The following is a 22,003-nucleotide window of genomic DNA, read 5'->3' as shown; positions in this document are numbered from 1 at the left end:
TACATGTATACATTGTTAAATGTTTAAATCAGTGTCACATCCTTCTCCTCAAATATTTGTCATCTCTTTTTTTTTTTTTTGTACAAGGGATTGAACCCAGGGGCACTTAACCACTGAGCCACATCCCCAGCCCTTATTTATTTTTTATTTAGAGACAGGATCTCCCTGAGTTGCTCAGGTCCTTGATAAATAGCTGAAGCTGGCTTTGAAGTCATGATCCTCCTGCCTCAGCCTCCTGAGCTGCTGGGATTACGGTGTGTGCCACTGCACCCGGCAACATTTGTCACTTCTTTTTGATTGTAAACACTCAAAATCCTTTATTCTAGCTTTTTAAAATGTTGTCATTACCTACAGTCATCTTAGCAACACTTCTTATCAGGTTTCTTCTGAGGCCCTTCTCCTTGGCTTGCAGGTGGCTGCCTGGCTGTCCCCACAGGGTCCTTTCCCTGTGCATTTACATCACTGGTGTCGCCTTTCCTTATGAGGGTACCTGGCAGGTAGGCCCACCCTAATGGCCTGATTTTACTCATCACCTTTAACGGCCTTATCTTCAAATGCAGCCACATTCTGGGTTCTGACCTAAGACTTTGGGAAGCATACAATTCAGCCCATCACAGGAACCCAGGACAGAAAGCAGAAACAAGAAAGCAAGGCTCCTTTTCTCCCAGCCTGTAAACGTCTGAGCCACAGACACACCACAGACCTCAAGCCTTCAGCAATATTCACAGACACAGATGGTAGCTGGCATTTAAGTTAACTCCTAAAAAACGAAAGTTATCAGAGATTGAAAGACATCCCAAAAAACCAAACAAAACCCAGCCAGGATCTTTTAAAGACTCCTGATGTTTTATTCATTCAACAAACACCTCTGAAGAACTCACTCTATGTCAAACACTAAACTAGGTGTTGAGAAAAGCGATCCTGATTCAAACAACCTTGTTATTTGAAAGAGAAGAAGAAAGGAAGTAACTGAAGAACAAAGAAGAAAAAGAAGAGGAAAGGAAGAACAAGTATAAAATAATTTCAGAAATTTGATCATTGGTCACATATTTCTTGATATTATTTTTCAATGTGATAATGTTTTAGTTTTTTGTCTTGTTTTGTTTGGTACCAGGGATTGAACACAGGGGCACTTACAAACTGAGCCATATTCCCAGCCTCTTTTTATTTTTTATTTTGAGACAGAGTCTCACTGAGTTGCTTAGGGCCTTGCTACATTGCTGAGGCTGACCTCGAACTGGTGATTCTCCTGCCTCAGCCTCCTGAGTAGCTGGGATTACAGGTGAGCACCACGCTTGGCATGGTTGTGGTTTCTAAAAGAGCCCTTATGTTTTAGGAGCATCACTGAAATATTTATAGATAAAATAATTTGATGTCTAGGATTTCTTACAAAATAATCCATGTTTGGGGAGGGGGGACATAAAGTCGGAGCATAGATAAAACAAGACTGGACTGGAAGGATAATCATTGGAGTTGGGCGATGAGTACATATAAGTTTATTATACCATTGTCTCTACTTTTATAACTACTTGAAAATTTCCAAGAAAATTAAAAAGTCCTTGTTCTCTAAAAGCTTACCACAGGAATCAGCTAGCCCAGTAAATAGAATTTCATGTAGTTGTTCTATCCACAGGTTCTAGGCAAGCTCCAAGGACAGAGAGTGCCAGAGATGGGCTGAGGGAGTCCGAGGTGTCACAGGAAAGACCCCTTTGACCAGTCTTTAAAGAAGAGTATCCCAGGGCGGACAAGCAGGTAGGAAGGCACGCAGGAGGGACATGGCCAAGCTTCCCGCCCACTCTAGATGACTCTGGATGACTTAGGCAAGAGCAAAGGTTCCTGCAGCCTGACCACCTGCTGTTCCAGAATCCCAGCGCCCCTGGGGTGACCTCAGGCAGGCTTCTTTATCTACAGAACAGGGATTATATCAATACATACAGCTGGTGTCAGGAGTAAAGAAATTAATCCATGTGTAAACACTTAGAAGATACTAGGTGAGCCGGGCACACCTGTAATCCCAACGGCTCAGGAGGATCACAACTTCAAGACCAGCCTCATCGACTTAAGGAGGCCCTAAGCAACTTAGTGAGACCCTGTCTCAAAAAATATAAAGGGATGGGAATGCAGCTCAGTGGTAAAGTGTCTCTGAGTTCAATCCCCAATATCAAAAAGAAAAATTTAAAAAAAAAACAGACTGATGAACAATAAATGTTTTTTTTTTTAAGAGAGAGTGAGAGAGGAGAGAGAGAGAGAGAGAGAGAGAGAGAGAGAGAGAGAGAGAATTTTTAATATTTATTTCTTAGTTCTCGGTGGACACAACATCTTTGTTGGTATGTGGTGCTGAGGATCGAACCCGGGCCGTACGCATGCTAGGCGAGCGCGCTACTGCTTGAGCCACATCCCCAGCCCCTGAACAATAAATGTTAGCCATTAGCCATGGTAGGAGTTGTGACCCATAATCCTCTACCACACACATTTTGAAAATCGCAACGAATTGTTTGTTACCTCTGTCCTTTTGGTTAAGACTGTTAACTTGTAGACCTGTGTTTTTATAGCACCAGAATCCAGCCCCAGGCCATGCCCCTAATAGCCTTTGATCAGGTAACTAACTCTTCCTTCAGGTGGCAGAAAGGGACCACCAACAGCCTCTGTCTGCCCCCCTCCTTATTTCCCTGTGTTACACCTTCCATTTCTGCAGTTCCTGGCCTCCTTCCTTCTGCCCACCTACTCTGCACCAGGAATGTCCATTCACTAACTGTGCATTCCGCCACTGCCTCTCCCTGTCCCCACAGGGACAATATTGCCTAAACAACCTTATTGTTCAATTAATGAAGGCAGAAGGGAGGCCAAATTTCTAGCCCATTGGTCTCCTACCCGTTTGTGAAAAGTAGAAATCTGGAAAAGACAAAAGCAGGTAAGCTGGTAGGCACAGAATGAAGCCCTCCAAGGTAGCCCGAGCCCTGAGGAAATCCTGTAGACACATTTGAACATCAGCTAATGACTCTGTCTGGTGTTCTGGGAGCTCAGAAACAGCTAGAAAGCAGAAGGGGCCCAGCTTCCTACAGGTTTTTTGCTTTGCAAACTTCAGACATCCTCATTTTCCCCCAAGAGCAGACTCAAGGAGGAAGATACCCGACCACAGACCGCCACCAACTCCAAAAATAAAGTAGGAAGGTCAGCAGCAGGTTCTTCTGTGTACCCAGTGCCCTCTGCCCTGACCACGGTGTAGGGCTGGACCATGATCCTGGTCTCCCCAGAAGTGGCAATTACTGGTTGATCATTAACCGACTCCCCAGGCGCAGAAGGAAATGGAAAATGCTCAAGTCCCTCTTCCCCGGGCCATTCCCCCCAAGTTTCCTCTGGGAAGACAATTAAGGCTAGGTCTGCAGTCCCAAGACACGAGGGTTCTATACTGTGAAGAAGGTGGAGAAGGAGAAGGAAGAGAAATGGAGCCCTGGAGAGAGTACACTGAAAAGGGCAGCTGGATCCTGCTCTGTTTAAAGGTCAAAGTCTCACAAAGCAGCACCCGGGCTCTAAGGGATGAGAGTCCTCTGGATCCCAGTGGGCTCCAGAGGGAAAGCTTAAGTCCTAGTGTGTGGTGAAACTGGCTTCCTCGTAGGGCTCAAACTGATTTGTTGTTGTTATTTTAGAGTTTGCGTGTGTATGTGTGTGTGTGGGTGTGTGTGTGTTGCCAGGGGTCGAATCCAGGGCCCTGAATGTAGTAAGCAAGTGCTCTCCCACCCAGCCACACCCCCAGCCCCTCAGATTGATTTTCAAAGTAACTCTATATAATAAGTAACCAAAATATTTTGAGTAGTAACCAAAATTTTTTTTAGAATAAGTGTATATTATTTCAAGGACAACTACTTTTAGGGTGCCCGTGTTGATCTGAATATGATATACTTGCTAAAGGAATCCTCCATCTATAATTGACAGGAGACCCATAATTTTATCATGTTAATTTACATGAGACTGAAGAACAGTCCAATATTAGAGGGAGACTGAGGAAGCCAAGCCCCACCCACTCACCCCCCCCACACACACACCCCACCCCACCCCCGTAGGAGCTTTCCTGGGTCACTCGGTTGGCCAGCTCTACCAGGTGCAAGGGAGTGGGGAGGGTAGGAATGGGTGGAAACAGGTACTGAATTCTCCCGCTTCTGTTAAACCCAGGAAGAGTGCTGTTACCTTTATCACCATTGAAGAATCAAGCTTTGCTCATCTGTTTACTTTTCGTTGGGCAGAGAAACTTGAGTCATGCGATTCTGCAAAGAACCAGTTGTAAAATTGCTTACGACTAAATTAACATCTTATGCTTCCTGTGTTTGTGAGCTTATTCTCCAAAATTGAGCACTCTCTGTTCACAAGAATCTTAAAGACTCTCAATGATCTAGTAATTCCTTTCCTAGGTATATACCCAAGAAACATGAAAACATGTTCACATAAAAACGTGTACACAAGCGGAGCACGGTGGTACACACTTGTAAACCCAGCAACTTGGAGGCTGAGGCAGAAGGATCACAAATTCAAGGCCAGCCTCAGTGAGGCCCTAAGCAACTTAGCGAGACCCTGTCTCAAAACAAAAAATAAAAATAAAAAGAGCTGCAGATGTGGCTCATGGTTAGGCACTCCTGGGTTCAATCCTTGGTGCCAAAAACAAACAAATACTTGTAAACTTGTATACAAATGCTCATAAACAGCTTTATTTGATTATTTGTAATAGTCAATAGCCAGAAGTAGAAACAACTCATATGTCCATCAACGGGTGAATGGAAAAACAAAATAAGTATTATACATACAATGGGATATTATTGGGCAATAAAAATAAATTAAGTACTGATACATGAAACAAGAGGGGTGGACCTTGAAAACATCACTCTGAGTGAGAGGATCCAGGCACAAAGACCACATAGCCTAGGATGCCATTTATATAAAATATCCAGAATAGACAAACCCTTAGGGATAGAAAGCAGATCAGTGGCTCCCAGGAGCTGGAGAGCAGGGCGGGGTGAGTAGAATGAGCAACAATTACTAATGGGTATGAGGTTTCTCACTGATGTGATGGAAATGTCCTAAACTTGATTGTAGTGATAGTTGCAGTATCCAATGAATATACTAAAAAGCATCAAATTATACACTCTAAGTGGGTGAATAGTTTGGCATATGAATTATATCTCAATAAAGCTGTTAGAAAAAAAATAATAATCTAAAAGTCTGTCAAAGGGCGGTGCCAACTGGCTAGGGTTCAGATTGAGCTGCAATATCCCAACAGCCCATGAAGACCCCTAGCAAGCCTGTAAAACTGCAAACACTCTGAATTCAGATCAACTTAAGGGCTAAGGCTGTGGCTCAGTGGCAGAGTGCTTACCTAACATGTGTGAGGCACTGGGTTTGATCCTTAGCACCACATAAAAATAAAGGCATTCTGTCCATCTACTACAAAAAAAAAAAAGAAATTTAATTAACTTAAAAAACACAACTACCATCAAGTCCTGGGAACTTGTTTCTGCTCCTTCCTGACCAGCTTTGTACCTTTTGTTCAACTGATTTAATGGGAAACATGACCAAAGCAATGACAGGGCTCACTCATGATATCACAAACACTGAGCTCCTGTTACATGACTAGTCTGTCCTGGGCCCCGGGAGTCGACAATGAGATGGGGAGTCCCTGACCGTGAGAGGCTTCCTGTCTCCACCAGGCAGTGTTGAGGGGGCACGGTGACTGCTAGCCCGTGCTGGGTACTTCAGAAGCCTGACCCAGGATTGGGTGTTAGCGTGGGATCACAGAAGCAAGGCCTGAAGGTCATCAAAATAAAGATAAGGGAGCAAAGAGGCAAGACAGGAGCATCCCAGACACACAGAGTAGACACAGGACAAAGCAAGAACATGTAAGGGATCAAAGTAGTTTGGATGTGGCTAGAGCACCAGGGTGGGACAGGGAAGGATTGCCCTAGATGAAGCTGGAGGAGACTGAGTTCTTGTAAACCTACTGTAACATGGGAAAAAAAAAAAAAAAAAACAACCTTGGGAGTCATGCTGAAGAGATCAAAGTGCATCCTAAGGGTAATAGAAAACCACTAAAGAGCTGTAATTGTTATTACAATATGATCTGAATTTTGTTTTATAAGACTATTCTGGAGCCTGATGCAGTGGGGCACACCTGTAATCTCAGCAACTCAGGAGGCTGAGACAGGAGGATTGCAAGTTCAAGGCCAGCTTCAACAATTTAGTGAGGCTATAGCAACTTAAAGAGACCCTGTCTCAAAATAAGAAATAAAAAGGGCTGGGGCTATAGCTCAGTAGTTAAACATCCCTGGGTTCAATTCCCAGTACCCAAAAAATAATAAATACTAGTCTGGCTGTACTGTGAACAGAGTATTGGAGGGACATGAAATTAGACTGTGGGCAAGGAAGGAAGCCAGAAAGGAGATCACTGACTGTTGCAGGGATCTAGAGAAGGAAATATTGACTTAGTAGCATGAATGAGGTCAGAGTAAAGGGGTGTTCAGGTTGGAGAGATATTTAGGATGAAGTATCATCAAGACAGGCTGATTTACAATGTGGAAGTGATGAGGGGAGGGCTCAAGGCTAGGTTTCTTGGGAGGATCACTATAAGTCACCAACCGCTGAGATGAAAACATTCTTAGAAGGAATCAGGTTTGGAGTAAGATACGTTTACTTTTGGGAGATGTTGCATACCCAAAAGCAGATGTCCAAAAGAAAATTGAGATATATATATATATATATATATATATATATATATATATATATATATCAACTCAAGAGAACGGAGCCATTCATCACATATTGATTAAAAATTGAAGCCATAGCTGGGCGCATGGTGCTCACCTAAAATCCCAGTAGCTTGGGAGGCTGAGGCAGGAGGATCTTGAGTTCAAAGCCAGCCTCAGCAATTTAGCAAGGCCCTAAGCAACTCAGTGAGACCCTGTCTCTAAATAAAATACAAAAAAGGGCTGGGGTGTGGCTCAGTGGTTGAGCGTCCCTGAGTTCAGTCCCTGACCAAAAAAAGAAGAAAAGGCTGGGGACGGGGCTCAGTGGAGGAAAGCACTCCCGGGTTCAATCCCTGGGGTCGGGGGGATGAAGATTGAAGCCACCCAAGTCTCAGTGAGCATTTGGAACAGAAAGAAAACATAGAACAGAACCCAACAGACCCCTGACATCTAATAATGGAAACATAGAGAAGGTAGCAAAGGAAAGAAGTAGCTACAGAGGTAGAAGAAGAGCCGACAGTGAGGGCCACCGCAGCCACCAGCGTGAAGCAAGGGACACTGTGTAAAGAACTCTGTGACATCAGGTGAAAGAGGGTGAGAAGAGTTCGTGGTATTTTGCAACATCTTTATCACTTGTGATGTCGGTAAGGCAGTTTGGGTTGCACTTAGAAAAAAAAATAGAAAAAAAATCTACTGCAGATAGGAGAGAAATAAATGCTGAGGGTCTCAGACTATAAACTCTTTTTTTTTTGAGGGGGGGGTAACAAGGATTGAACCCGGGGGTGTTTCACCACTGACCCACATCTCCAGCCCTCTTAATTTTTGTTTTGAGACAGGGTTTTGCTAAGTTGCTGAGGCCGGCTTTGAACTTGGAATGCTGCTTCCTCAGCCTCCTGAGTCACTGGGATTACAGGCGTGCACCACTGCATCCAGCAAAACCACTGATTTTGAAAGCATGGAAAATCGGGCCTTCCATGAGGAACAAGGCAGGCCCTGGTCAGACCACTGTGCAGCACCAAGGGCAGCCACTGGGTCCCATGTGCCTGAAAACTAGGGGAAAAGGAGAAGAGCTCAGATTTTAAAAGGGCTCCACGGGTGGAAAGGCATCAAAGGCTAGCATCAGCTGGGCAAGGTGGCACGGGCCTGTAATCCCAGGGGCTCGGGAGGCTGAGGCAAGAGGATTTCGAGTTCAAAGCCAGCCTCAGCAACTTAGCAAGGCTGTCTCTAAGTAAAATATTTAAAAAGAGGCTGGGATGTGGCTCAGTGGTTAAGTTCCTCTGGGTTCAATCCCCAGATCAAAAAAAAAGTAAGTTTAGTTTTTGTGTTCTAGGGTAAAACAGTGGCTGGGAATGTTTCTAAAATCCAGAACATACATGTTTAGTCAGAGTTCTCCAGAGAGGCAGAACCATAGCGTGGGGGGGCAGGTCGTGGGGGTGGGGTACTCGGATAAAAAGAGGGTTGTTGTAAGGAATTATCTCACAAAAGCACAGAGGCAACAAGTCTCAAAATCATCCCTGTGAGTCAGCAAACTGGAGGCCTAGGAGTGCCGGAAGTATAATTTGAGTCTGGAGGCCACAGGCTCAAGGAAGGGCTGGTGTTTCCGCTGCAGGAAACACCAGGAAGCAGACACATCCCAAATCAAAGGCAGCCAGGCAGAGAAACCCTCATTCAGGGACCAGCCCTTTTGTTCTCTTCATGCCTTCAACACTCAGAGCAATCTATTTTTTTTTTAATCATGCAGGGATATTAATTTATTTTATTTTTTTTCATTTTTTATTTTTTTGGCAGTACTAGGAATTGAGCCCAGGGCCTCATGCATGTCAGGTGGACCATCTAACAATGTGCTTCATTCCCAACCTTCTTTATTTAATTTTTTTTTTTAGTTGTGGATGGACACAATATCTTTATTTTATTTATTTATTTTTATGTGGTGCTGAGGATTAAACCCAGTGCTTCACACATGCTAGACAAGCAAGCTACCACTAAGCCACAACCCCAGCCCCTCTTAATTTTGAGATAGGGTCTCACTAAATTGTGGAGGCTGGCCTTCAACTTGGGATCCTCCTATCTCAGCCTCCTGAGTAGTTGGGATTACAGGCATGCACCATCATACCTGAGAAGAACAATCTCCTTTACTTGGTATACCCATTTAAATGTTAATCTCATCCAACCTTCCTCACAAAAATACTCAAAATATATTTACCAAGGATCCCATAGCCCAGTTGACACATAAAAAAACAAGGCACTGGGCTGTGGTTGTGGCTCAGAGGAAAAGCACTTGTCTAGCATGCTGAGACCCTGGGTTCGATCCTCAGCACCACATAATAAAGATATTGTGTCCACTTACAACTAAAAAATAAAAAATGGCACTAAAAGTTAGTAATATAGTTCATCCAGATCATTCATTCAACACTGACCAGGCCCTAGGCTAGTTGCTATGGGACCCCCACAGCTGAATTATATGAATCCTTCCTTCTTGTGGGAATAGGAGTCCATTTATAATGCTAAGTAGAGGAGAATAAGATCCATCAAATTACGTTATGTGCTTATGCAAGTGTGACATAACAAATCCCACTATTATGTATAATTATAATGTAGGAATAAAAAAAAAATACTAGGCAGATAGCATCAGTACCCTGAGGGGTATAAGCACTGAGCTGTGTGGAGTAGGGAGAGATCATTTCTTCCACAGGGTTTTCATGAGGAGTAGCACTTCAGCAAGAAGTTGAATGATGGCAACAATTGGCATAATAGAGGAAGGCATTCCTGACGAAGAAATTTTTAAAAGACAGAGAATCAGAAAAAAATAAAACAGTGCATTGTGTTTCACTGCCATTTAAAGTGGATTCGGAGGAATGAGAGTCATTTGTATTCAGAACTTCCTCATTCCACAAAGGGTCTTTCTAAGAACCTATAATGTGCATCCAGAACCTCTCTGAAATGGTTTCAGTTCAACTGGTAAATATTTCTAGGAAGTAACTTACTTCCCTATGGGTGTGGCGAGGCACACCTGTAATCTCAGCGACTCAGGAGGCTAAGGCAGGAGGATCCCTATTTTGAGGCCACCCTCAACAACTTAGTGAGGCCCTAAGCAACTTAGCAAGACCCTGTCTCAACAAGATAAAAAATTAAAACAGCTGGGGATGTGGCTCAGAGGTGAAGCACCCTTTGGTACCAAAAACAAAACAAACAAAAAAAAAAGAGTGAAGTCATAAAAAGGGTCACAGATGGCCACAGCCTCTGCCACCTGGGTTTTAGCATCTATCTTCCTACCACCACAGTCACGTAGGCCTTTGTAAGGATGAGTCTTCTCTGCGGAGCTCAGCCAAGATGACTGTAATTTTTCTCAGTAGAAAACACAACAACAAGAACAAAAAAAATATATATATATATACCCAAAAGAATTTTTTTGAAGTGACAGAAATTTTTAAGTAACAATAATTGACCTCTAACCTTGTGTCTGGATCTGAACTTGCTTGGATTCCAGATTCAGCTCCTCAGGCTCCTTACCTCCTCCCAACAGGTTTGACCTAATTTACTAATTTACTTTCCACTCCCACTCACTAGGCCCCAGGCAACCATGTTTGTAAACTCAGGTGTCGGGGATGGAGCCCAGGGCCCGGGGGTGCCCTTCCCTTTCTGCTTTCTAAATTCCTGAACTTTAGCCTGATCCCACTTGTCAAGCAGAAACGAACTTTACACACACACACACCACACCAGCTCTTCAGGAATTCCCTCAGAGCCCAACTGCCACCACCCGCTCTGGCACGCCTCTCAACCCCCACTCCTCCCACTCTTGAGGCCAATTGGCTAGGTTGTGTGGGCGGAGCCAAAAGAGTCCCCCAATGAGCAGCTCCGTGGTCTGAAAGGGCAGGGAAACAGTCCAATGAGCATCACTGCAGAGGAGCCAATCAGCTGGAAGTTTGCTGGGGCCACTTGGCTGTGGCTCTCCTGAACTTTAGCCTGGTCCCAGCAGCCCCCACCTAGAGACTGCTCCAATTTTGAGACCCTGGAATTTCTTCTGCTGTCTAACCCAGGCCTGCTAAGCAAGTGCTCACCACTAAATGCTCCCCTAGACCCAGTCTGTCTTTTTATCTCACTTTTCTGGAATACGCATTCATCTTGGCCCGACCTTTGTCAAAGATGGTTCTACCTTTTAGGGTTTCTTAATGGTTTTTACCAAAAAACAACATCCGGCCTCTAACAGCAGGTGCTCCTCATGGACAGAACAATAGAAAACAGTTTATTTTCCATTCCAAAATCCCTTACCCAGCCCCTAAGCCGGGCGTAGGACAAATCATCATTAAGGACTTTTGGGAAAGGATTTGGCAATATTGATAAGAGCCCAAGTAACTCCATCTATTAGCTTTCAGAATATTACACTAGGGAAATAACTAGAAATGCAAAACAAATTTAATACAAAAACACATTCATCACGGCAATGTTTACAAGAGGAAAAAAGAGGAAACAACCCAGATACCCAACAATAGGGAAATTATTGATTAAGCCATGAGTCTCCTATTATAGATTAAGCATCTCTTATCCAAAAAATGGAAACCTGATATGCTCCAAAATGTGGACAGATAACAGACAAAATGCAGGTGCCCAACAGTCTATTCACCATAAAGGCCATCTCAGCCCTCTTCAGCTGCGTGCCCAGATACCCCCTGCCCCTGCCCACAAAAGGTAATAAAATCACACACCTGAGAGGCAACAGCAGGCACCCCATGGTGCCCGACGTGGGACCAGGCCCTACCCACTGCTTCTTTGCTTATTCTCGCAAGACGCCGTCTCAAAATACTTTTAAAAAGGACTAGAGATGTAACTCAGTGGTAACAATTTCTTACTCCTTGACAAACTGTTCTGCTCATCCTCCAGTTGAAATTCTCACCAAAAAATAATGTTTATGACATACTTTCCCAGATGTGACTTTATTAATTCAGCCACTTGACCAGGACATCCTTAAATCAATGAAGAATAAATAGAGGGAAGGGCATACCCCAAGGTAAGTTCCCATCCCATGTCCTAAATTCCAATAAAAATGAATTCATGAATTCACACACTCAGAAAAAGAATAAATATAAAATATTTTCTTGCTGGGTGCAACGGCACATGCCTATAATCCCAGAGGCTGGGGAGGCTGAGGCAGGAGGATCTCAGGTTCAAAGCCAGCCTCAGCAACTTATTTCAAGGCCCTGAGCAATTTAGTAAGACTCTGTCTGTAAAAGATGAGGGCGTGGGAAGGTAGGGATGTGACTTAGTGGTTAATGGTCCTTGGGTGTTTAATCCCCAGTACCAAAAACAAACAGAGTTTCTCGAGCAGCATGCTAGCCTCAGTGAACAGAATATAAGCTGTATTGTCAATCCTTGGAACACAGCCGTGTCTGCCTGGCCTGACCTCTGGCCTGCAATTGCATTGAAATCCTTGTTTGAAGGATTTCGTATGTCGTAAGAAAAAATGATGTCTGACCTCCTTATTCATGAAAACATATACCTTCGAAGTCTGTCTGTAAGCTAGAAGAAGAGGATAAATACATTTTTAACATCAATGATGAGGCTCCTGGGTTGGAGACACAGTCTAGTGTTGGAGCAGTTACCGAGCATGTGTGAGGCACTGGGTTCTATCCTCAGCACAGTGAATAAACATAATAACAACAATAAAGAATCTCCAGCTGTTCATTCATTGACCTGTGATGAAATAGCCAAAATGGGTTTTTTTTTATTTGTTACTGGGATTGAACCCAGGGGCGCTTAACTGCTAAGCAACATTCCCAGCCCCCTCTCTTTATTTATTTTATTTTATTTTTTGTCACAGATGGATTCAATACCTTTATTTATTTATTTATTTATTTATTTATATGTGGTGCTGAGAATCAAACCCCATGCCTCACACATGCTAGGCAAGCGCTCTGCCACTGAGCCACTACCCCACCCCTTCTAAGTCCTTTTTTACATTTTATTTAGAGACAGGGCCTTGCTGAGTTGCCAAGGCTGACCTCAAACTTGTGATCCTCCGGCCTCACCTCCACAGCTGCTGGAATTACAGGAGTGTACCACCACGCCCAGCTCCAGAGTGGCTCTGAATCAAAGTGATTGTGATAATAGTGACAATGATAATAATTGTTAACACTGCAGGAAAAGTGGCTATAAATGACGTGGTGGAAGGTGTGACCAGCTTACTAAAGGACTAGTGGAGCATACATCCGTGACAGAACAAGTAACCATGTCAGTTTACAGAAATCAAAGAGACACCTCTTTCCCAGGGATGGGGATTGAACCCAAGGCCTCGTGCATGCTAGAGAAGCACTCTACCACTGAGCTACATCCCCTCAAGAAGGCTTGTTAGACAAAAAAAAAAAAAAAAAGTTGTTGTTGAATGATAGAGGTGACTCTGGAGGAAACACTTTTAAAAACCACCTGGCAGATTTTTCCTCGTCTCTAGAGCACTTCTTGGTCCCTCAACTTCTTCCAATAATACAGTCTCTCCTGTATCTTTTTAAAATGTCACACCTATAGTCTCAGCTACTTGGGAGGCTGAGGCAGGAGGATCCCAAGGTTGGGTTTTTTTTTTTTTTTAATGTGTTCTAATTAGTTACACATGACAGTAGAATGCTTTTGGACACATCACACATAAGTGGAGTATAACTTCTCATTCTCTGGTTGTATATGATGTAGAGTTACACCGGTTGTGTAGTCATGGATGCACATAGGGTAATAATGTCTGATTCATTCTACTATCCTTCCTATCCTCATACCCCCTCCCTCCCTTCACTCCCCTCTGTCTAATCCAAAGTACCTCTATTCTTCCCTGGCCACCTGCCACTTATTGGGAATTAGCATCCACATATCAGAGAAAACATTTGGTCTTTGATTCTTTGGGATTGGTTTGTTTCACTTAGCATAAATAATTCCATCCATTTACCTGCAAATGCCATCATTTCATTCTTCTTTAAGGCTGAGTAATATTCCATTGTATATATATACACCACATTTTCTTTGTCCATTCATCTGTTGAAGGGCATCTAAGTTGGTTCCATAGTTTAGCCATTGTGAATTGTGCTGCTATAAACATTGATGTGGCTGTGTCACTGCAGTATGCTGATTTTAAGTCCTTTTGGCATAAACCAAGGAATGGGATAACTGGTGGTTCCATTCTGCGTTTTCTGAGGAATCTCCATTCTGCTTCACAAGTGGCTGCACCAATTTGCAGTCCCACCAACAATGTGTGAGTGTGCCTTTTCCCCCACATCCTCGCCAACACTTGTTGTTGTATTCTTGATGGTTGCCATTCTGACTGGAGTTTTGATTTGCATTTCTCTAGTTGCTAGAGATGTTGAACACTTTTTCATATAATTATTGATCAATTGTATTTCTCCTGTGAAGAGTCCGTTCAGTTCCTTAGTCCATTTATTGATTGGGTTTGTTTGTTTGGTGTTAAGTTTTTTGAGTTCACAAAGGATCACAAGTTTTGAGGTTGACCTCAGCAACTTAGCAAGACCCTGTCTCAAAAAAACTAAAGAAGGGCTGGTGATGTAACTCAGTGGTAGAGCATCGCTGGGTTCAATCACTACTACAGGGGAAAAGTCAAAACACAACATGGGGGGCTGGGGTTGTGGCTCAGTGGTAGAGCACTTGCCTAGCACGTGTGAGGCACTGGGTTCTATCCTCAGCACCACATAAAAATAAATAAATAAAATAAAGGTTTTGTGTCCATCTACAATTAAAAAACACCCACACAGCATGATAGCTGGAGACGGAAGAATGCTGTTCTTTGCTGTTGCTGGTGGTTAGCAGGGGATATAGGGCATTCAGGCGGTGTTACTGTGTTGCTTAGTTGCCCTGAACACCTTGCTTTTCCATTGTGTTAATGTCATGTCATATTTTTACTGTTAAGTGCTTACATATGAATGAATGATTGCTTATCAGCAGCATATAAATTCAGTCAGGAACGATGTCAAACAACCACAGATCCTCCACAAGGGTGACTAAGAGTGACATTTTGCTTTCTGATTATTCAATATATACAAACTCTGTTTCATGAATGAAATTATTAAAAATATTTCATGCACCTTCAGGGTATGTGTATAAGATATATGTGAAATGTCAACAAATGGCATGCTTAGACTTCTGCCCATCTCCAAGAAATCTCAATCTCCAAGGTTTCTCATTAGGTATATTCAAATTTTCCAAAATTTTTTAAAAATCTGAACTTGGAAACCTTTTGGATCTCAAGCATTTCAAATAAAGGATACTGAGCCTAAAATATAATGTTGTACAGTCATTTAAAAATGTTTATTAAAGGAACTGGAGGTATAGCCCAGTAGTAGAGGCTCAGGATTCAATCCCCAGCACCAAAAAAAAAAAAAAAAAAAGTTTTTTAAAATTGTAATAATGAGAAAATAACCAGAACTAGAAAAAATCAGCTTACAAAGTTATATACATGATATGATCTCAATAAATAGGAAAATAGGCAAAACTTTTTAGGCAAAGCCTAAAACACATCTAGTTTTACAGGTGGTGGTATAAGAGAATTATTTCCTCTACTTGACAATATTTCTGTAATAAACATGTATTCATGTATGGCTTTACAATCAGAAAAAAAAATTTGGGTACCAGGGATTGAACCTAGAGGCACTTAACCACTGAGCCACGTCTCCAGCCCTTTTTTATTTTTTATTTTGAGACAGGACCTTGCTAAATTTCTTAGGACTTCGCTGAATTGCTGAGGCTGGTCTCAAACTTGTGATCTTCCTGCCTGAGCCTCTTGAGTCTCTGGGATTAGAGGTATGTACCACCAGGTCATGCCAAAATATTGTTTTTCTTAAATATATGATCTTCTATCAACCTCCAATTAGCAGAGTACCTAATGCAAACTGGGCACTTAATAAATATGTGCTGGATTAAGTAACTAATGGATAAAGTAAGCTTCCATTTCCTGTTCAAGGACCATGGAGCAAGGAAAAGATCATTGCCCTTAGAGGGAAAAGGCCTCGTTTGAAAAGACTGAGGAATGACGACCGCTCCTCATCCACAAAATGAAGATAGCACCTGCCTCACTTCCCTCAGGAGATTCTGGTGAGAAGAAAACGAGATAATGCTCATGAAACTGTTTTGTAAATAGGGAAACCCTACTAAAGGAGTCTGGCCAGGCACAGTGTAGTTGCAGGTGCTGGGGAGGCTGAGGCAGGAGGGTCTTGAGCCCACAGAGTTGGGTGCCAAGTTGGGCAACATATGGAGACTTCATCTCTTAAGAAAAAAAAAAGAGTTTGTAAATTAGAAAACTCTATATCTTAAAAGAAACAATAAGGGACTACTGGGTTGGTTTTTTTTTCATATTTTTGGAGTTGTGTATGGGCAGAATGCCTTCATTTTATTTGTTTATTTTTATGTGGTGCTAAGGATCAAACCCAGTGCCTCACTCATGCTAGGCAGGCGCTCCGCCACTGAGTGACAGCCCCAGCCCCAAGACTACTGTTGTTTTTGTCCTTGGATTATTGCAGAACAGGAATGATATCAATCTGACACTCATTAATCACTCTTTTCCTGGAACAGTTTATCAATGTCACTTTTCCAGGTGTCCCAAAGATGGGTGTCTCCTGAGGCGGCATCTTATAGAACCCCAACTGTCATGGAGATATAATGTCAAAGTACCCAAACATCAAAGAACATCTACCAAGTGTAGGTGAGTAAAGGCCTTCCTCACCTACCCCCCTGGAGCCATGAGCAGAAGAATCTCCAAGCCTGATATTGCACTGGATTCCTAAGTAACACTTGTACCTCCAGTTTCTCCTCCTCAAACCAATTCTGCAATTTATTATTAAAACAATCTTCTGTGACTTAGAATCATAGACTCTTTAGCTAGATCATGTGGTCCAAATTTCTTACCTTTTTTTTTTTTTTTAATGTCAGGGATTGAACCCAGAAACACTTATCCACTCAGCCACATCCCCAGTCCTTTTTATATTTTATTTTGAGACAGGTCTTACTAAGTTGCTCAGGGCCTTGCTAAATTGCTGAGGATGGCTTTGAATTTACAATCCTCCTGCCTCGGCCTCCCAAGCTGCTGGCATTACAGGCGTGCACCACCACATCCAGCTCAATGTTCTTACTTTATAAATGAGGGATCTGAGGCCAAAGGAGGTTAAAAGAATGAGCCACTAAATCAAGGTCAAGATATTAATATCAAATCTTTTTTTATTTTTTTTTAGTTGTAGGTGGACACAATGTCTTTATTTTATTTATTCATTTTTTATATGGTGCTAAGGATGGAACCCAGTGCCTCACACATACTAGGTGAGTGCTCTACCACTGAGCCACAACCCCAGGCCCTTAATATCAAACCTTTACCTCCAAAAGCCTTCCGGTAAGTCCCAAGCTCCTTAGCACAGCATAAGCCCTCCTCAACCCAGCCCCAAACTCCCTGTTCAATCTCATCTCCCTCCAGTCTCCCCAACAACCAACCCCTGAGTTCTGATCCCACTGTTTCCTCTAGTCCCTGAACTGATGCTGCTTGACCTGATTCTGGCACTTTCCACAAGTATCCTTCCACCTTCCTCTGCAGACTCTAGACGTGTGCCAGGTTAACCTGACCTGGAAGCCTCCCCTGCTCCGCCCACGGGGCAGCTCTCCACCTAGGCACCCCCACACCCCCCCTCACCTGGGACACACACTCTACAGTGACGCGCCATGCACATTCCCAACTCTGTGATTGACATATTTACCTGTGTTATTGGCTCTCAGCTCATCTAGGTGTCACCTCCTTAAGGGGAAGGGATTGTATTTCATATTGCTCCCCAGCCCACACCTGCACCTCTGGGTGACCCCATGCGATGATCAACCGCTGCAGCGTGTAAGCTGCCCTCCTGGGAGGGAGCTTGAGAGATGTTCTTTAATTTGATCCTCAGGATTTTCTCACCAATGAGTACAACTGAGGCTCAGAGAAGATGAATAAACCGTTGAGGTCACACGACCGAAAAGTGGCAGATCCAGGTCCCTCAAACTCTTGAAAAGTCTTCACCCACAAACCCGGCTGCCCGCAAGCCAGCCAGAGCCTGGATAGGAAGGATGTGCACCGGCTGACCAAGCCGTTCCGGGGCCAGGCAGAGAGCCAAGGTACACAGGACAAGGAAAACAGGACAAGCTTGATGCTCACGTCCTCTGGAGCCCGGGTCTGGGGCTCCCCAGGGCCTTTCAGGGTTTCCTTAGCCTCCTGGCATTGACCCTTCACCCCCTGCCAATTTACGGCCCTGCTTAGTGCTACAGGTAGCTTCTCTGAGACCCCTGACCAAATGGAGGGCACAATGTTAGGAAATAAAAGCCAGATTCTCTGAAGCAAGGGTCAGAAAGAGATTCTGGAGCAACTGGTTTGTGGGCAGGGAGCCCCTCCCTATGGCCACCCAGTTTCATCTCCTGTATTTTCCTTTTGGACCTGTCAAGCAACTGTGGCACGACAGGAACAAGACTTTTGCCAATAAAACCTGCCTGTGAGATTGGACTGGAAGAAACCTTAGAGAAGGAGAACTGCAAACCCCAAGTCAGTGGGAAGACTCCCCTCTCTCCGGCCCTACGCTGACCTAGGGCCATGTCTCCCCAAGCCACACAGAAGTCCATCTTGGAAAGCAGACTTCTTTACTCTGGTGGTAACAGCTACCATGACTGAGTGACTGCTATTTGCCAAGCACGATGCCCACAGCTTTCATTGTTTTTCTCAGTTCATTGGAATTAACATAGAGCAGACTACCCAGTCTAGTGCAGCAGTTAAGGAGACAGGCTTGGGGTCCGACTGTCCTTCAGAACCCCAACTCTGCCACTTAATCTCATCGTGCCACTTCACTTTCTGTGCCTGCATTTCCTTATATAAAAAATGACAGCTTCAGACTGGGGCTGGGGCTCAGTGGCAGAGCTCTTGCCTAGCACGTGTGCGGCACTGGGTTCGATCCTCAGCACCACATATAAACAAACAAAATAAGGACATGCTGTTCATCTACAACCACAAGAAAGTTTTTTTAAAAAATGACATCTACAACCGTACCTAAATCTGTACAGATGATGACAACCAGCTGGATAAATGCCAAGTGTTCCGAATTTATTAGCTATTATTATATATCATTAGTTATTATTATAACTGTCATGTGAGTATTATCTCCATTTTACAGATGTAGTAACTGAGTCTTAGTGTCAGTCAATTATCCAAGGTCATACAGTTAATAAAGGAGAAAGTGGGTTTAAGTTCAGGTCCAATCAGCCTGACTCGACAGGCCCCCACCCCCAGGCTCGAGTGTACTTGGGGGGCCACAGAGTCACAACAGGATCCTGGTCAAATAAAGTTTCTAGAGTCATCCTGGAGGAGTGAGAACATGTAGGGCCCAGAGCCAACACTAAGCAGGTGAGGTCTGGAAACTTGTCACCAAGTTTCCAAACTTGTCACCACTTAACCTCAGTTGTTTTACACAAGTGACATCAGGCTAACATGGGAAAGGCCACCACGGAGCCTTAGAGTGGGAGATAACAGGGAGAGGTTCCAGCTGTGCCTCTTGGCCCCTCATTGTGATAGACAAGATGTGGGCTTAGTGTGTGAGCCTCCAACAAAAGATGGGCACCCCCAGCGGCCCCGGGAGGCTGAAGCAGGAAGATCGTGAGTTCAAAGCCAGCCTCAGCTTCTTAGCAAGGCCCTAAGCAACTCAGTGAGAACCTGTCTCTAAATAAATATTTTAAAATGGCTGGGAATGTGACTCAGGGATTAGTTGCCCCTGGATTCAATCCCCAGTCCACACACACACACACACACCCCAAAAAAAAAAAAATCACTTGGCACCAGTTGGTCTGAACATTCCTTGTGCATCTTTCTTCCTCCTCTACCCTTAGCTGCCCAACATCCGGGTCTGAACACAGCAAAGTAATCATAGTTCCACACAGAGACAATTTTGCAAACCTAAAGTGTCCTGCCATTTCCCTGCTAATGTCATCTTGCTCTTAATGTTCTTAAGAACAGCTAACAAAGCAGGGCATGGTGGTGCCTGGAATCCCAGACTTGAGAGACTGAGGCAGGAGGATGGCAAATTCAAGGCCAGCCTCAACAATTTAGTCAGGGCCTTAGCAACTTAGCAAGGTACTGTCTCAAAATAAAAATAAAAATAAATTAATTAAAAAGGCTGGGGATGTGGCTCAGTAGTTAAGCACTCCTGGGTTCAGTCCCTGGTATCAAAAAAAAAAAAAAAAAAAAAGGAGAAATGGTGAGGAAGAGGCAAGTGCACACAGCATGATGGTGGAGAAAAGTGAAATTATTTTTAAAGGCCAGAAATGCCTTATAGTTTAGAGAAAATAAAAACATAAATCTAACCAATTTCCTATTTGTCAACTTGTCCCTAATTTCTCCAGAGCAGCAGGGTATCTTTGTCCCGGAAACTCTCAAACCCTCTGGGTTCTACTCACAAACCCAAAGGTGATGTTGACTAAGTGTCAGTCCCTAACTCCTGAGACCTGACCTCAGACTGTCAGGAAGGTGGAGGATGTCACCCTCCACCTCCCCACCCCTCACATGATGCACACACCCAAGAATAAAACAAGGTGGATTTCAGGCTGCATTAAGGAAATTTCTGACATCTTATCAGCCTCTGACAATACACGTTAGCAGCACATTGCGCAAGAGACAGAAATGGAGAAACCCAGCTCCTGAATCATTTCCTTTCTGCCTCAACTGCCTTTGACCCCCCTCTGACTCCCACCCACACACTTGGGCCACAGACTCCATTATTCATAGCATCTCCCCTAGACCCTTAGGTGGCAGTGACAAGATGTTTAGACCTGTACGGGTTCACACGTGCGTTACCGGAGCTCCTCAGATGGCATTAACCCACCCATAATATAACCATGCCCCCCCCATGGCCTCTGTGGGACCTGTGTGTCCAGGTCTATGGGGAAAGGGAAAAGATGGAGGGGAAACCTGGTGGCTATGAAGAGCACTTCCTGGTATTTATTTTAGGGAACCACAGCCAGAAATTTTTTCCAAGCATTAATCCGTACCCCAGAAACCGGGGGTGATGAGCAGGAGGAGGCTATAGAGGACATGGAAGAGCAGGACAGGTGGCATGTCAATGCCAAGACGTGACTTGGCAATGATAGGGGACCTGCCCACCAGGCCCTGGTTCCTCAGGGCCAGTGGGGGCTCCTGGCTCTGGAGACTGTCCTCAGCACACCCGAGGTGGTCATCTTCAGCCACAGAAACGCACAGCTGGTCAAGAGACAGAAGTAGAATTCACAGCCTGCTCTCATGGGGACATCCGCAGTTAACCACGAGACTGGAACTTGAGAACAAAAAGGAACATGCAGATTAACTCTGTCAAACCCAACTCTGTGCAGATAAGCAAGCTCCTGTCTGGAGGGGGCGAGTGACACTGTCCTGGTAACCAGGAAGCTGGTGACTCAGCGGACAGCAGAACTGGGTCTCCTCACCCCAGGCCCAGGGCAGCCCGTCAGTTCTGGATCTCTGAGGCCAGAGCTGGGAACATTCTAGAAGGCAAACTGGGCAAGATGGATGTCACCATCCAAAGTTGGGGATCCAACTGGATGGCCCCCTCCGAGCTCGCTAGTGGGTGAAGTAGAGGGAGAAGCTTCACATTTCTCCTGCTTTCCTGCATCTTGAAAAGGGGGAAGACCACACAGACCCCAGCGGAGGGTGACAGGATCTCCGCTCCACGTCTCAGGGTGCACTCCTGCCGTTTCCCACCCTCGGCTCCAGCAGCTGTCCCACTCTGAGAAGCGGCTACACTTTGCCTCAGGTTAAAGCAGCGCCACCTGCCCCTGAGCACCAAGCCTCACAGAGGTTTCTCTCCCTTCCCCCATTCCTGTCCCCACCCAGGTACTAAGCCCCCCCAGGGGACAGGCAGAGAAGTAAAACCCATCCCTGGGGAGGGGCGGGGAGAGAGGTAAATGAAGGGTGAATGGAAAGTGTGAATCAGAGGCCCCTGGAAGACCTTTTATAGCCTAAATGCCTGTGAGATTTCATCCTTTCTTGGTGCCCCCACCCCCAACCCCAGGCCTGCAAGAGCCAGAAAAAGAGGGCACAGACTGTATTGTTGACTCCACGGAGGAACAAGGACCTTGGTGACTGCGGAAGCCGAGATTCCACTGCCTTGCAGACATCCTGCCCACTTGCTAGGTCTCAAACATCAGTGTTGGAAATTTTGCCTTCTGAGCTGGGCATGCGGCATATGCCTGTAATCCCAGCGGCTCAGGAGACTGAGGCAGGAGGATCGTGAGTTCAAAACCAGCCTCAG

General features: G+C 44.5%; 1 long non-coding RNA gene across 1 annotated transcript in view; it reads right to left on the bottom strand.

Annotated features, from left to right (window-relative positions):
* Window positions 1-22,003, bottom strand: part of LOC308637783 — an 83,311-nt gene that overhangs the window by 2,478 nt on the left and 58,830 nt on the right. The window contains exon 3 of the long non-coding RNA XR_014019686.1: window positions 4,186-4,262. This is a non-coding gene — a long non-coding RNA (uncharacterized lncRNA). The remainder of the gene's footprint in view (window positions 1-4,185; window positions 4,263-22,003) is intronic.

The sequence above is a fragment of the Spermophilus citellus genome (assembly GCF_964194105.1).
Source record: "Spermophilus citellus genome assembly, chromosome: 18".
Lineage (NCBI taxonomy): Eukaryota > Metazoa > Chordata > Mammalia > Rodentia > Sciuridae > Spermophilus > Spermophilus citellus.
This window is presented reverse-complemented; position numbering and strand designations above follow the sequence as displayed.